The sequence below is a fragment of the Corvus moneduloides genome, chromosome 5, assembly GCF_009650955.1.
Source record: "Corvus moneduloides isolate bCorMon1 chromosome 5, bCorMon1.pri, whole genome shotgun sequence".
Taxonomy (NCBI): Eukaryota; Metazoa; Chordata; class Aves; order Passeriformes; family Corvidae; genus Corvus; species Corvus moneduloides.
Window position 1 is genome coordinate 70,043,133 of NC_045480.1, and position 7,064 is coordinate 70,050,196.

Genomic DNA, 7,064 nt, shown 5'->3' on the forward strand with positions numbered 1-7,064 from the left:
AGTATTTCCTGTGCAAAGGACTGCCACGTAAAGAGCTGCTTAGGAATGCTGCTCTGGGGGTATGGGCTGTTCCCCGCCACTGCGAGTGCCTTGCCCTGCTAATGGGAGATATTTGTGGATTTTCAGTTTCGTCCTACGGGCTTTGAGCTTATGTGAGTTTCTCCTTGCTTTCAAAAGCCAAGATTTAAAGGTGAATAACTCTGTTTAATGATGGTGCAGTGAGTTGCCAACCTCATGTGGGAATGAGTTTGGTTTCTATTCACAGATATTTGCTTCCTTAGCGCTTGTCTCAAACAATTTTTGTTCCAGTGAGTAAATGAGCAGTGAAACAAGTAATGAGAGGAGTGAAGGTGCAAACAGAATAGCTAGAACAAAGTTTAAAAACCATTCCAAAAAAGCCTACCCACAGTAAGATGTGTGAGAAGAGGAAAGGCAGCCTGTTCCTGTGCCCAGCCATAGGATGGAGAATCCATTCGGGCAGCTGGCGAGGCAGATGGATAATTAGTGCCATAGGTTAGGACCTGGGCAGGCACTGCTGGTGACCTGGAAGTTGCTTTTGGTACTTTATTTGGAAATCTCTTCCTCCTGTGCTTTAGGTACTGGCAGAATAGCACGGGACCATCTTGCATTAGGGACTGGGGCAGCAACAAGTGTGCTTGACTCTTTTGGATCTGAAAAGGAAAACAAAACCTTTAAAAGAATGTTCGAAATCCCCCTTTTTAAGTCTCTCAAAGTCCAAATTCTCCCCTTTTAAGTGGGACACAGGGCTCTTTTTCTTCCTCTTCTGTCTCATTTAAAAAATTACTTCTTTTGTGTGCATTCTAATGCATTTTAGAGTTTTTACAAGACAGCTCTGCCAGCTGTCAGCTTTCAACTACAGCTTCTGTAATCTGAGCACCTATTCAGAGAATGGTAACTTTACTTTTAATAATCATTGACAGGTTTTACACAAACATAAAATATAAGTGATTTTCAGGGACTTGATGCATTGAAAGCTAACCAGCTCTCTGTAACATCCCATCCTATTTTTGTACCTTGTTTTGTATTTTAGATCCCACTTAAAAGGCAGAGAGGTAATTAAGGTAGTTGAATGAAATGCTCTGATAACAAATAACATTTTCTTGTTTGTAAAAAGTCATCAGTCAGATCGTATGACCTCTACCTGTGCAGGAATTGTGAGAGTGAGTCCAGCACCATTACTGCATTACAGAGCCCAAGTACATTTGTGGACCTTGTACCACTAGATGTCCACAGGCATCCCCTTTCCTGCCTCTTCATTTGTGTGTCCTTGTGCCGCACCCACACAGTGCTGGCAATGCCTTTCCAAATCCCTGTTTTTTTTCAGCAGTCAGTGAATGACAAGCCAAAAGCAAACGGTATCAAATTTGGCCAGGCAGGGCAATGTCAAAACGAGCCCCAACAGGGTGGTGTGGCTGCAGTCTTTGCTACCTGCCTGCAGCTGAACAGGTTCCATCCTCATATCCTGTACATTTGGCTTAATTGGCCCAGCCCCTCCAAGGAGAGGCAGCAGCACTGATTTACTGCACTGTATAAATGTGTTTATAGCTTGGCACCAGCACACTTACGCTCACTGTTTTCCAACATGGATTTCCAATAAGCCCTTTGCTCAAATGAGTCTATTAACTTTAAAGTGCCTGAAGCTAAAACTGAATTATGAGAGGCAAGCTTTGGGGGTTGAAGCCCAAAACAGCTGGGAAAGGCTCCTGAAGTCTTCTGTTAGTACCTGTTGTGGTTGATATTTATATTAAGGAAAAGTAATTCAGAAAGTAAAAGCAAACCTGGGACACACATGGCCTCAGCCTGAGCTGCCTTTCACTTCAGCTGGCGCTCAGACCCATCCCATTCCACAGGATTATTAGAGCAGCTCCCGATTTAAGCCAATGTGCAATCAGAACATAACCCGTTCCTTCCTCTGCTTATGAATTTAACTTCCAAGAGTCACATTTCCCTGTTTCTGCAGGGGGGTACCACAGCCTGGGGAGAAGCTCATCTGACTGTGGTGCCTCCAGCAGTGAATTTCATGGCTCTGGTTTGGTCTCCGGCGTTCCGCAGAGCTGGAACACTTCCCTCTCCTCTCCCAGCCCGGGGGGCTGCACAGAGCTGCTCTTGGAACCTCTCAGTGCTGCCCTGCTTGCTGCTGGAGGGGCTGGGATACTTCCATGTGGAACACCAATTACTATCCCTGCAGGGACAGGAAATCAGGCAGAAACTTTTAGCAGACCCCTAAGTACAGTCCATAATTACCTACCTGTACCTGCTCAAGGTTACATCTCTCCAGCTAAGGAATAAGACTGGTTTCTAGTTGCTTGACTGCTTGCTAGTGGCTTGACTTTATCTGGAATAAAAAAGGAACGCCTTAAAACCATGGAGGGTAAAAAAAGATTTGTAGAGAATGGAATTAAATTAGGAAAAGTAGAATTTTGGATGAATATCAGGGGTAAAACAGCCATAGTAATGTCTACTGAACTGTGGAATGATCTCCCAGGGTGAGTGAGTGATGGAGCCCCACAGTGTGAAGAATTAAAGCAGCATCAGGCAAAGCCTCAGGAAATCAGTGTCCAAGGAGGCAGTGTGGCCCAGCCATGGCAGTGCAGGAACTGTGCCTGTGTGGGAATGTCCATTGTCTGTACACTGAACCTGGTCTTGCCCTGTAGTAAAATCTGTTGTATTGCTCAGGGAGGTGTGATCTGCTGAGCTATAAATCCTGCCTCCATTTAAACTATTGGAGTCTTGCAGGCTAATCCAGCAGCAAGCACTCAGAGGACTCTGGCTGATACTCCCCTGTCCCATCCTCAGCACGTGATGCCTTAAAAATTCTTCAGACTTACATGAGGTAGAACATGGGTATTACTGGGCATTTCTGCTTTAAGAAAAAGAAGTCTCCTTTTGCTTTTGCAATTTTTTATTCCAAGTTACAGGCTGATCTGAGGAAGCATGGCTGCTCTGTCAGTTGGGAGCTGCTCCCTTTCCACTCCGGTTACTTTAGTGCCAGTAAAATGTTTGTGTGACAAGGGAAAAAAAACCCTGTGCACCAAGGTCAGGGTGCAGTGTCTTGCTCTCTGTGAAGATCAGTTTGCATTGTCTTGTTTATGGATGACAGCCATATGAAAGACCTGCAGACATAATGAGAGGATACAGTTTTTAATTACAAATTATGATGTGTTGGTATCACATTATTAAACAAACTGAACTTGTGAATTTTTGCAGAGTACCCAAATTTAGAAAACAGTATTTTTGATGCAGTATTTCTTGGAGCTGCTGTGATGAGTAAATACTGGACTGCATAGACAGTCATCCAGAGTAAAGACAATAGGATTAGATGAGGGAAAATTCATGAACTTGCTTTGTGTAACACTCAGACATCTCACACCATGTGCAGAGATTTTACCATCCAAAACAAAGGTGTGCACACATGCTAGTCGTGACCCTTGTAGCTGTGCTCTGGAAATTCATGTTTCTGCATAAAAGAAGAAACAGGAGCAGAGAAGCAGCGAGTGAGGCAATGCTCCCTCTCCCGTGTGTTTGGACTAAATGTGGGAAGCTGAGGGGGGGAACAGGGCTGGCTGAACCTGACCTAGGGCTGTGCAAACAAATCCATCTCCTGTGGCTTGACTCCCCCTGAACCTGGGGAACAGGACCACTGCAGGTAAGCAGGATTGCTTCAAAGACATGTGGTGACAATTCCAGTTTTCCTTTGTAACACAGAATATGTGGAGCCCCTGGGTTTTGTTCAACCACTTAGACCAAAGCACTCAGTCTCCTGTCTTTAGCTCCCTGGCACAAGTCATGAGGCAGTGCTGACAGACTCTTCAAAGTCTCGTGGTTTGGGTCTGTTCAGGAAAAAAGTGCCTCTTGCCACTCACCAGATATGCTGGAGGGCTCAAAAAATAGATGTGGAAAAGCAATGGCCATGGCTACTGTCCTGGCTCCTCACAAATGTTGGCTTTCCCATTCTTCAGTTCGACTACTGCTACGTCACAGTGCGCTTCATCTTCCGGAATGAAATTGGTGCCATTTATTTGCCATCTGGGTTCTTTTCTATATATATATTTTTATATAGTCTGGAAAGCTTATCCCTTATAATTTTTGGTTTTACTTGACTGGCTCCACTTCCATGGTAACTCCCTTCCAGTATTTCCCATCGTGGCTCAGAATGGCTGGGGGGCTGCAGCAGGTGGGAGAGCCAGGATCTCAGTGGAGCTCTGCAGCACAGATTCACCAGAGATGTCTGATCCAGCAAAAACCTGCATCAGCCTGGGACACAGGATAAATCATTGCAATGGAAACTGAATCTTTCATTTGCTCTTTGTATTTTCTTCCCTTGCTTTGGGTTTGTTTTCTTCTCTTTTCTTCCTTGCAATTGTCAAGGCAGCATCTGGGAGCTTTATGAAACAGATGTTAGCCATTAAAAGCCCATTGCTGCCTGCCAGAAAGGAAAATGGCATCTTATTGAAAACAATATGTAATGGTTATTGCTGTCTTGTTCCAAGTTATGCCCTTGAAAAATGTTGGAGACATTGGTGAGGAAAAGCCCAACTAAGGCAGAAAATTAACTGTTGCATTATCTTTTACAGCTTCAAACACCATCATACAATGCCTGGTCTGTTGTGTTCCTAGATGTGTTTACAGTTGCTTCAAGGACAAGGAACAACACTTTTCCATGATGCTTTTGTTGCCTCAGTGTTGGAGTCACAAATAATTCCTGTCTGGTTTCACATACGGGCCTTGGAGCAGTGATGGAGACTCCGGTCCTGACCAGGAGAGCACAACTCCAGCGATGAAGGTAACAGACCCCCTGCACACACAGCACCCCTTGGGCACTGCCTGGGGGATACTGTGCCTCCAAGGACACTTCTTACCTTAAGCTGGCACCCTCAGCACCTGTATTGCCAGGCCAAGCTGCTGATTTGCTCACAGACTGTTAATCTTTTTTAATGTTTCTATCTTAATCTGTTTTGTATTGCCTTTTATTTCTTTCATTTATTTTCAAGTTTATCTTGTATTAAAATTAGGATTAATAAATTACTATTAAGTGATTTTTACAAATCAAATTAGGAAAGACAGATCTTTTCTCTTGGAAACACGGCATTAATTTCTGCGCTCTGCGAAAGCCCCTCTCTCAGCACAGACTGGAACCAAATCTGGTGGCAGAAGTTGTCCTTCCTAAGACTGAGCTACCATTAATAGGGTAAATATGACTGAGGGTAATGGCCAAAATCCCTGACAGCCTCAAGTTTGCCAGCAGTGGATTTCCACATGCCTTCAGCTGGGGATTGGGAACCTTGGCTGAGCACAGAGCACTGAATGTGCCGCAGACGGGGCCTTGAGACTTCCTGTGCACACGTGAGCAACAAGCAATGGTTGGGAAAAGCTTGGGGTTCCCACCTTCCCCAGAGCACTGGTGGCAGAGGAATTCTGCCTGGGGTCAGGCACGTTGAGAGGTCCCATAAAGGCACCTCATCCCCTTTGCCCTGACACCTCATAGGCCCTTGTTAACTCTTCTCTTTTTATGGCCCTGCAGGTAAAGGAGTTCGTCCTACTGGAATATCCCTGGGGCTGCCAGCGAGGAACTCTTGAGCTGCCCGAACACAAAACCAGATGCACACGTTCTCCATGGGATCAGTGTGCTCTGATGGGTGAAGCTGCTCCAGCTCCACGGAACAGGGACACAGAGCAGCCCCAGCACAGGCAGAAGGCTCTGAAGTGACACCGGGCTGGTGGGGAACAGCGTTTGTCCCAGGATTATCATCAGGCCCCTCACAACCACATTTACACTCGCGCTGCGTGGATGGGGACTTGTTGACAATTCCCTGAATTCCAATTTGGAAGGAAAAGTTTTGTGTTTGAAGTGGATTATGGGATGGAGAGGCATGGGCTAGAGAGCAAAGCTGCACCGTGGAAATCGTGGTGGAAATTCCATGTGCAGTTTGGAGGCACTCATCAACACGATGGTAAATGAAAAATGAATAGTAACAATCTCTGTATCACAAACCCCACAAGGAACGTAGGTTCAGCTGCCCAGTATTTTCCTCAGCCTCATTTCTGATTCCTTTTGATAACTGTTGGTGCCACTTTCTGGTGCCTGGCCAGAGATCATCACTCAGTCCGGCTTCATTTATTCCTTTCACATCCTGATGACTGTGGATTATGGTGAGTGCACAGTTCAAAGCTGCTGGTGTTCGCTGTGATCTGTCTACAGTGTTACTGAGGGATGTGTTTTCAAGGACTGAGCTTGGCTAACAGGGTCACTGAGTGGTGTCAAGCTGCATTTAGCAACATGGAAAAGGACTTTTGTTAATTTTTTATTGCAAATACTGACTGATTGCTGGTCAACACACAGGAGTGGCAAAAAGGAAGAACCAGGAAACCTGGAATACGAGAGGCAGTGAAAGTCCCAGGCAGGGATGGCAGTGGAGGGGCACAGAGGCGTTTCTGGGCTGGGAATTCCAGGAGCAAACCAGGACACGGCAGTGAGGACAGGCTGGAGCTGCAGAGCCTTCCCGAGTGCCTTGCACAGGGAGTGATCCACGGGGAGTGTCCCACGGGATTCCTCTGGGAAAGGGATTATGCGTGTTCCAGGTAAAGTAGGGATGCTCTTGCTGTGGGATTGGCAGCGGCAGGAAGTGTTGGAGCCCTTCCCAAACTCCTCTGTGACATCAGAGTGCCCCAGGCATGAGCAGCCTGGCAGTGCAGCCACCTGGAGCTGAGGTACCTCCATGGCTCCTTCAGCTCTGGGGCTTTCTGTGAACTCTTCTGTCAGATAATGGAGAGCTCTGAGCCTCTGGGCTCATAAAGCCTGGTGATTTCATGGTAGGAATCGAACCTCGCTTAGGGCTCAGCTTTGCTATTCCAGCTTCATTATCGCTCCTTGTTTTGGGTGCGTGTCACCCATCTGATGTTCAGCTCTGCTGTTCCCAGAGCAGAATCAGCGCTGGCTGGATCCTGCTCAGCAGAGCCCGAGCCCCTTTTCTGAGGGGGATGAAGCAAACCCAGACTTGCCCTTCTATTCTGAGGAGTGAAAACAAGGCAAGGTTGCCTTTGGA

The 7,064-nt window shown here is 46.3% G+C and overlaps 1 long non-coding RNA gene across 18 annotated transcripts in view; it reads left to right on the forward strand.

The window, feature by feature from the left end:
* Nucleotides 1–6,195, forward strand: part of LOC116444799 — a 63,289-nt gene extending 57,094 nt beyond the window's left edge. For 16 of the 18 annotated variants that reach the window (XR_004240514.1, XR_004240507.1, XR_004240509.1 and 13 more), the window contains 2 exons: nt 4,596–4,804; nt 5,543–6,195. This is a non-coding gene — a long non-coding RNA (uncharacterized LOC116444799). The remainder of the gene's footprint in view (nt 1–4,595; nt 4,805–5,542) is intronic. The other 2 variants (XR_004240517.1, XR_004240520.1) reach the window with 1 other exon arrangement.
* The last annotated feature ends 869 nt before the right edge of the window (nt 6,196–7,064 follow it).